General features: G+C 43.8%; 1 non-coding gene across 1 annotated transcript; it reads left to right on the forward strand.

Annotated features, from left to right (window-relative positions):
* Nucleotides 1–3,527: 3,527 nt before the first annotated feature.
* Nucleotides 3,528–3,609, forward strand: TRNAS-GCU. The gene has a single exon. It is a non-coding gene; the product is annotated as a tRNA-Ser (tRNA).
* The last annotated feature ends 6,201 nt before the right edge of the window (nucleotides 3,610–9,810 follow it).

Here is a 9,810-nt window from a genome sequence, read left to right on the forward strand (position 1 = left end):
TGTCTTCTGGCCAGACTTGTACATGAGCATCGAATCCCAAGGACTTTGAATCTCTCCTGCGACCGAAGAAGTCGCCAACAGGTCTAGGAATGGAAGACCCTAGCAATCCACTATCAGCTGAGATGCCTCATCCAACAACACCCATTCTCCTAGGTCCAGACTCTCCCAGCTGAGAAAGTTTGCTCTTACATTGTCTTTTCCTGCAATGCGAGAGGCAGAGATCCCTGGAGATGCCCTTCTGCCCATTCCATAAGTTGGTCTATTTCCAGTGACACCTGCTGGCTCTTGGTTCCTCCCTGCTGACTGATGTAAAGCACTGTCGTTGCGTTGTCCGACATCATTCAAACTGCTTGACCCTGCAGTCTGTCATTGAACTGCAAGCATGCCAACCAGACCGCCCAGGCTTCCAGGCGATTGAAGTTCCAGAGAGACTCTTCTGTATTCCAGCGCCCTTGCGCTGTTAGAGTCTGACAGTGAGATCCCCAACTCTGGAGGCTCACATATGTTGTGAGTTTCAACCAGTTCGGCAGTGTCAGGGAATCTCCCTTTCTCAGATGATCCTCCTGCAACCAAAAAAGAGCAGATTTCCATCGGCATGTGGAGCCAAAACTAACAATCCTGAGACTGTGGATTCCAACAAGACAGCATGGAGCGCTGAAGAGAACACATATGTGCTCTTGCCTATGGCAGACTTCCCGAGTTGCCACAATCAAATTGAGTACCTGAAGATAGGACCACACTGTCAGGCGTATAGTGTTCACCAAAACTTGATGTCGCAGGTCACCTGCGACATCAACTTCTGAATCAGAGCTTCTGGCAGGATAACATTGCCTTGCCTCGTGTCGAACTGAACATCTAGATATTCAACGACTGAAAAGGCTGAAGACTGCTCTTGGCAAGGTTCACTAAACAACCAAGCTCCTGCAACAAGGAGATCACCTTGCGGGTCACCAGGCAGCTCTCTTCCAGAGTCTTGGCTTGAATCAGCCAGTCGTCCAACTATGGGTGTACTAGAATCCCATCCTCTCTCAAGTCTGCCACTATCACCACCACCATAATATTGGAAAAAGTTCTGGGAGTGGTGGCTATACTAAAAGGCATTGCCTGAAACTGATAATGGTGCCCTAAAGCACCGCGAAACGCAGAAAACCTTGCTGCACCAGCCATATGGGAATATGGAAATAGGCCTCGGACAGATCCAAGAGGTCAGATATTCCCCTAACTGCACTGCCATGATCACACTGTGCAAGGTTTCCATGAGAAAATGAGTCACCTGCAAATGACAGCTGACTCCTTTGAGATCCAGGATAGGACGAAAGGTGCCCTCCTTCTTGGGCACAACAAAATAAAACGGACTATCGCCCCATACTTTCCTGAGATGTAGGCACCATAACAACAGCCCTCAGACTGAGGAGCCTTGACAGGGGAGATTCCATTGCCTGCTTCTTCTGTGGGGAGTGGCAAGGAGACACCATGAACACATCCCGAGGAACACTGCGAAATTCCAACGTATATCCTTCTCGTATCACCTCCAGGACCCACTGATCCAATGTGATCTCAACCCACCTCTGATAAAAGAGAGAGATACTTCCCCCTACCTCTTGTCCCCGAGGGTAGGTTGGCAAGCCTTCATAGTGAGGCTCGGGAGAATCTGCCATCCGAGCCCACGCCTCTCTTAGGATGTCTGAGATGAAAGGACTGGAGACCTGCCAAAAGGCCGAGTCCACTGTAAGGTCAACCCTCTGTAGGGACAAAACCGCTTGGAACCTCCCCTGAGATGACCTCTCATACTAAAGGGGAGCTGCAACTGCTTCTTATCCTCCAGCAACCGAGGAACTGGGGTTTCGCCCCACTTGCTGGTCAGTTTCTCCAACTTGCTCCTCAACAAGCGGGAACCTTTAAAAGGCAACTGTCAGGTTAGCTTTGGAGGTCACGTCGGCAGACCAATTACACACCCAAAATTGACATCTAGCCGCTATTACCACAACCACAACCACTCCCCTATCCAAGATACAGAACAAATTGCAGCTCGCATCTGCTAACAAGGCAGTGGCGGGTTCCATAACTGCTCTGGAATTCACCTCAAATCATCAACCTCCTGAGAAAAAGAGTAGATAGGAGCAAGCCACCAAACCACAACAGGAAGCTATCTGCAATGTCATTGCCACTGCTTCAAATGCTTGCTTGTTTGAGGATGGCCTCAATTCTATTACGCACATCCTTCAAGGCTGCTCTTCCCTCCACGGAAATAGTAATCTACTTAGAGATAGCACATCCACTTTCGGGTACAGGCCTTCCAATGTCCAGCCCCCTTTGAAATTTGCCTCTGGTGCATCCCATTCAAGATCAATCAGTTCTTGAATGGCTTCCATAACAGGGAAAGAACAAGCAGCTTTATGCAAAGAAACCAAAATGGGATTCTTCCTTTGCTTAGACATGGAATTTGCCCCAGGTACTCCCAGCATCTTCAAGGTCTGGGAAATCAGGACTGGCAGTTCATCTCTATGAAGGACCATGTTGTGGTTCTGATATGGTTCCAGTCCCAAAGAAATTTCCCAGTGTTCCAGTGAATCAGAATCTGCCTCATCATCAGTGCCATCCAGGTTCCTGTTGGGAATACCTGCAGCTAACTGAAGAATGCTTTGGCACTTAAACTTAGGATTGGAAGATGGAGGGTCCACCAGCTGAGAATCTGACCTGAAAGGATGGGAAAAGCCGAGTACTGTGCCTAAAGAAAGAATTGCAATCCTTGAAAAAACTCAACCCAAGAAAAGGCAGAAGGATCCAAGCCAAAACCAGAAGGTACTAGAGCTGGGCCCACTGAGCTGCCATCTTCTGTGAAGGAACCAGACAAGGAAGTTCCAAGGTCTGGTGTTCCTCCAGACAAGTCCTTAACCAAACCATCATCAGGCTGGGAAGAACCACACTTAGCAAAATTGGAGGAAGATAATTCTCCCTGAGCCTCTAAGCAGTGCTAACGCATGTTAGAGGGCACTCTAGCTAAGTTGCCCTAACATGACAGGCAACCAGAGAGACAGGCGCTTGTTTCTTGTTCACCGGCACCATTAAATTTGTTAATTGACTGAGAATGAGAGTCCAAATTTTATGTGCACAAAAGTTAGGAGCTCCAAGTTTATGTGCCGCAAAAAACAAATGCACAAACAATATGCTTAAAAAATGTACACATAGGAAGTGTGCCCAAAACTGGGCGCACATTTCATACACAGAGCCAGACACACTGCACTCACCAACGTTCCTGTAGAGGGCAGTTGAACATGCACAGAAAGTGCGCAAAAATGCTACCCCGGCCTACCAAGTGGCGCAAAGGAAAAAAACCTAACAGCGGGGCCTAGCCCACCTGTTCTGCTCAACTCGCCAGGTTGCCCAGTTCCCTTAACCTTCACGGGAGCAGGAACGAATGTCGGAACTGCACACTGAGCACAGATCAGAAGGGTGCGTGTTCAAATCACATCGGGGTCAGTCTCAGCCTCCCTTATGTCCTCCCAACCCTTAAAATCTCTTTGCATGACAAGGTGGCTGAGTGGTGAAGGCTATGGACTGCTAATCCATTGTGCTCTGCATGCATGGGTTCGAATCCCATCCTTGTCTATAGTTCTTTCTTTTATTTAGTCTTTCAGATAATAGAAAGACTAGGGGGCACTCCATGAAGTTAGCATGTGGCACATTTAAAACTAATCGGAGAAAATTCTTCTTCACTCAGCGCACAATTAAACTCTGGAATTTGTTGCCAGAGGATGTGGTTAGTGCAGTTAGTATAGCTGTGTTTAAAAAAGGACTGGATAAGTTCTTGGAGGAGATGTCCATTACCTGCTATTAATTAAGTTGACTTAGAAAATAGCCACCGCTATTATTAGCAACAGTCACATGGAACAGACTTAGTTTTTGGGTACTTGCCAGGTTCTTATGGCCTGGATTGGCCACTGTTGGAAACAGGTTGCTGGGCTTGATGGAGCCTTGGTCTGACCCAGTATGGCATTTTCTTATGTCTGACTTTTTTTTTTTTTTAAACTTATCTGAGCTCAGCCCTTCCTGGCTGAGTACAGAGATGGTTTCTGGCTGCAGGAGGAGAGAGCATCTGCTGTCACTGCCATGCTTGGCTTCCTGCACCCGCTGCCTTTGAGCTGTACCATCAGCTAGTTCCATGCTGGGAAAACCAGCTACCAGACAAAGGCACACATTACATTGGAGGGACCACAGAAATCACCTCAGGAATTCTCAACTGGGGGAGGGACCATCTGGTATCACCGCAGGACAGCGGGGCTTTTTTTTTTTTTTAAATAAATGTCTCCTTTTAAAATCTGAAGCAATCCCCATAGGGAGATGGAGATGCACATCCACCATCAGCTGGTGGCGGGCTGATGTTCCTGCAGGAGTATATATACTGTGATGTCAGCATGCTTTGTCTCCATCTGCTGGCAGAGGTACTTAATCCCACTGGTCCTGAGTCCTTCTGTCTACACGCTAGGGGAACACCAACTGAAGTGATAGGCTCAGATGAGATTGTAGATGTATATGTTCATCTATGTGCTGAAGTTAAGAACATAAGAACATAAGAATATGCCATACTGGGTCAGACCAAGGGTCCATCAAGCCCAGCATCCTGTTTCCAACAGTGGCCAATCCAGGCCATAAGAACCTGGCAAGTACCCAAAAACTAAGTCTATTCCATGTGACCGTTGCTAATAATAGCGGTGGTTATTATATAAGTCAACTTAATTAACAGCAGGTAATGGACTTCTCTTCCAAGAACTTATCCAATCCTTTTTTAAACACAGCTATACTAACTGCACTAACCCCATCCTCTGGCAACAAATTCCAGAGTTTAATTGTGCGTTGAGTGAAAAAGAACTTTCTCAGATTAGTTTTAAATGTGCCCCATGCTAACTTCATGGAGTGCCCCCTAGTCTATTATCTGAAAGAGTAGAAAACAGATTCACATCTACCCGTTCTAAACCTCTCATGATTTTAAACACCTCTATCATATCCCCCCTCAGCCGTCTGTTCTCCAGGCTGAAAAGTCCTAACCTCTTTAGTCTTTCCTCATAGGGGAGCTTTTCCATTCCCTTTATCATTTTGGTAGCCCTTCTCTGTACCTCCTCCATCGCAATTATATCATTTTTGAGATGAGGTGACCAGAATTGTACACAATATTCAAGGTGCGGTCTCACCATGGAGCGATACAGAGGCATTATGACATTTTCCGTTTTATTCACCATTCCCTTTCTAATAGTTCCCAACATTCTGTTTGCTTTTTTGACTGCTGCAGCACACTGAACCGACGATTTCAATGTGTTATCCACTATGACACCTAGATCTCTTTCTTGGGTAGTAGTACCTAATATGGAACCTAACATTGTGTAACTATAGCATGCACTTGTCCACATTAAATTTCATCTGCCATGTAGATGCCCAATTTTCCAGCCTTACAAGGTCTTCCTGCAATTTATCACAATCTGCTTGTGATTTAACTACTCTGAACAATTTTGTATCATCTGCAAATCTGATTACCTCACTCGTCGTATTTCTTTCCAGATCATTTATAAATATATTGAAAAGTAAGGGTCCCAGTACAGATCCCTGAGGAACTCCACTGTCCATTCCCTTCCACTGAGAAAATTGTCCATTTAATCCTACTCTCTGTTTCCTGTCTTTTAGCCAGTTTGTAATCCACAAAAGGACATCGCCACCTATCCCATGACTTTTTACTTTTCTAGAAGCCTCTCATGAGGAACTTTGTCAAATGCCTTCTGAAAATCCAAGTACACTACATCTACCAGTTCACCTTTATCCACGTTTATTAACTCCTTCAAAAAAGTGAAGCAGATTTGTGAGGCAAGACTTGCCTTGGGTAAAGCCATACTGATTTTGTTCCATTAAACCATGTCTTTCTATATGTTCTGTGATTTTGATGTTTAGAACACTTTCCATTATTTTTCCTGGCACTGAAGTCAGGCTAGCTGGTCTGTAATTTCCCAGATCTCCCCTGGAGCCCTTTTTAAATATGGGGGTTACATTAGCTATCCTCCAGTCTTCAGGTACAATGGATGATTTTAATGTTGCTAGGGGTATTATCAATTCCTTAGCTCCTGCCAGAGATGCGCTCTTGCCCTGCCAATCATCCATATAGGGCTACATATGCACTCCCAGTTTGCATAGGTGCACTGCCACCATGGCTAGGCATTTTGTGATGAGATATGGAGTAGATGGTAGCTCAAATGGAAGAATGTGATTATGGAGGAGACAGTCTCCTACAACAAATCTGAGATATTTCCTGTGACTGAGGAAAATCTCTATGTGAATGTAAGCATCCTTTAAATCGAGAGAGAGCATGAGTCATCTCCATTTTTTTTTTATTTTAAAGATCCTACAATGTGCAAAATTTAAACACAGTAGGGGTATTATATGCACATTGTAGATAAATGAAAATGCTTCATAACAATAGCAAACGTCATAAAAACCCACAGTATAGTAACAAAATGATGTTCAACATGGGAGAAGAACTAAAATATAAAGTAAATTGAGAGATCATCTCCATAACCAACATCTCCCCCATATTTGCTCATACTTCTCCTGCTTATTCTTAAGAGTAAAGAATAACTTTTTAATCACTGCAATTTCAATTATAACCATCCTCCAATGATTTGAGAGCAGTGTAATCTTCCAATAAGAAATAGTGATGTAAGCTGCATGAAGTAAATGCAAGATCAGTTTCTTCAAGTTCTTATTTAGTTCTTGATCTCACCACAACCCCAGCAAACAAAGGAACAGTTAAATTCAATAAAAGTGTGCCAACATATCCATTTGCACTTGCCTCCAAAATTCACTCAAAAATTGCACACTCCCATTACATATGAATACAGGATGCCTGCATCCTACATCATAACATAAGAGCATAAGATATGCCATACTGGGTCAGACCAAGGATCCTTCAAGTCCAGCATCCTGTTGCCAACAGTGGTCAATCCAAGTCACATGTACCTGGCATGTACCTAAACATTAAATAGATATCAGGCCACTATTCCTTACTAATTAATAGTTTATGGATTTTTCCTCTACGAATGTATCAAATTTTTTAAAACCCATTTACACTAACTGCCGTAACTACATCCTCTGGCAATGAATTCCAGAGCTTAACTATACATTGAGTGAAAAAGAATTTTCTTTGATTTGTTTTAAATGAGCTACTTGCTAATTTCATAGTCATTATTTGAGAGTGTAAATAACTGTTTTACATTAACCTGTTCAAGTTCTTTCATGATTTTGAAGACCTATATATATATATATATATCCCCCCTCCCAGTCATCTCTTCTCCAAACTGAACAGCCCTAACCTCTTTAGCCTTTCCTCACAGGAGAGCAGTTTCATGCCCCTTATTTTGGTTGCCCTTCTCTGCACTTTCTCCAGTGCAACTATATCCTTTTTGAGATATGGCTACCAGAATTCCACACTGTATTCAAGGTATTTTGACAGCCACCATTTTATTTGCCATTCCCTTCCTAATAATTCCTAACATTCTGTTTGCTTTTTTGACCACCACAGCACATTGAACCAACAATTTGAATGGATTATACTGACAGGGTCAGTATACCAGTCTGGGTAGGTAGAATAAAGCCAGGAACAAAAAAACTCCCCGGAACCAAAGTCCTAGAAGGAGGGGGAAGAAATCCCAGACGACACAGAGTTAAGGATATACACTGGTGGCTTCCCCTGTAACCATAGAGACAAACTCACAGGTGTGGGAGGTTAAGGGTGGGACTTCCCCGGAGCCAGAAGAGGAGGAGTTACAGAGTATAAAAAGAGACTCCCTAACCTAGCAGTTTCAGTCTCCTGCTGGGTACTGAGGAGGAAGGACTGGGCTACCTGTTTGTTCTGGAGACTTGATTCTGATATTCCCCGACCGTGTGAAGAAGGACAGCAACAGTTATCACAAGAAGGTGAGCTCGGGATAGAGCTTCTGTTTGTTTGGATTTACTGCAAGGATACTTTACCAGAAGAACTGCCAAGTGGGTGGTTGTATCTAAAGGGACAAGTAAAATATCCCGAGAGATACAGTGGGAGGTGGCAGTTAGGCCCATGGGGCCAGACTTTTGAACTTTATGACAATACATGGAACGTTAATTGGATGTTTTCGGTGACTGGGAAAAACCCAAGTTAAAGGATATAAAGATGAACTTGTGGAAGCCAACATTTGTTGGTTGGGCCGGTTGGCTCAATAGGGAAGGCATCTGCCTTGCACCCAGATCCAGGACAGTTCAAATCCCATCTGGGGACTTGTGCAGGAAAAATCTGTAAATTGTTTCTACTTGAGTTTCTAAGAGTCCAAGAGAGCCAACCACCAGACAGAGATTTAGAGCCTATCTGCCAGAGAAAGGGTGACAGACACCTAGATCTCTTTCCTGGGTGATAACTCCTAAGACAGAATCTAACAGTGTAACTACAGCAAGACTTATTTTCTCTATATGCATCAACTTGCACTTGTCCACATTAAATTTCATCTGCCATTTGGAAGGCCAATCTTCCAGTCTTGCAAGGTCTTCCTACAATTTATCACAATCCGTTTGAGATAAACTAATCTGCATAATTCTGTCATCCGCAAATCTAGTCACCTCATTTGTCGTACCCCTTTCCAGATAATTTATAAATATATTAAAAAGCACTGGTCCAAGTACAGATCCCTGAGGCACTCCACTGTTTACCTTTTTCCACTGCAAAAACAGACCATTTAAACCTACTCTGTTTCCTGTCTTTTAACCAGTTTGCAATCCATAATAGAACATTGCCTCCTATCCCATGACTTTTTTTGTTGTTTTCTTAGAAGCCTCTCCTGATGGACTTTGTCGAACACCTTCTGAAAATCCAAATACAGCACATGTACTGGTTCACCTTTATTCACAATTTATTCACCTCTTCATAAAAATGTAGTTTTGTGAGGCAAGACTTCCCTTGGGTAAATCCATGCTGGCTGTGTCCCATTAAACAGTCTTTCTATATGTTCTGTGATTTTATTCCTTATAACAGTTTCCATGATTTTTTCCAGCAGTGAAGTCAGGCTCACCCATCTATACATTCCCGGATCACCTCTGGAGCCCTTTTTAAATATCGGGGTTATATTGGCTACCTTCCAGTCTTCAGGTACAACAGATGATTTTAATGATAGGTTACAAAGTAGACTAACTGTACTAAACCAGTCTGTCCTATGTAACAAATTAAAGATCAGTTCTCTAATTTTATTACATAAGGATATCCTAAGAGTGGAATTCATCCTGCCATTCATCTTCCTCTAAAGTTAAGGATAAATCTGGGGGAGGAAGTGACATCACCTGAGCAAGATGGCCATGTGTGCTCTGCCCGGCTTAATGGAATAAAGCAGTTTTCTGGGAGATTGGGTACCCCTCTGTTGGTATAGAGGCTGTCTTCAGGTGCAGCAGGTTATGGCCAACTGCCGATACATGGTGGACCTTCAAGAATTTTCCTACTCCGGGACAGCGACGGTGCTGAAAGGCAACCCGCAAGAGGAGGGCTTAGTTTCATCGCAAGAGCGGCCTAATATGGAACCCGACCCAGAGGCTCTGAATAGCACAACAGGCCCCACCATGGCAGACTTTGACATGGTTTCAGGACATTAAAAATGATATTGCAGCCCTTAAAGATATCACCTTAAAGCTCAATGAACGCCATAGAGATGTTGATGATATAGGACAATGAATAGCAGAAGTGAAGCAAACAGTAGAAGACCACGCAGAGAAAATGGCGCAGCAGGAAAAACCCCAAAAGCAACTCCTAGACGC

Source organism: Rhinatrema bivittatum, chromosome 3 (genome assembly GCF_901001135.1).
Source record: "Rhinatrema bivittatum chromosome 3, aRhiBiv1.1, whole genome shotgun sequence".
Taxonomy (NCBI): domain Eukaryota; kingdom Metazoa; phylum Chordata; class Amphibia; order Gymnophiona; family Rhinatrematidae; genus Rhinatrema; species Rhinatrema bivittatum.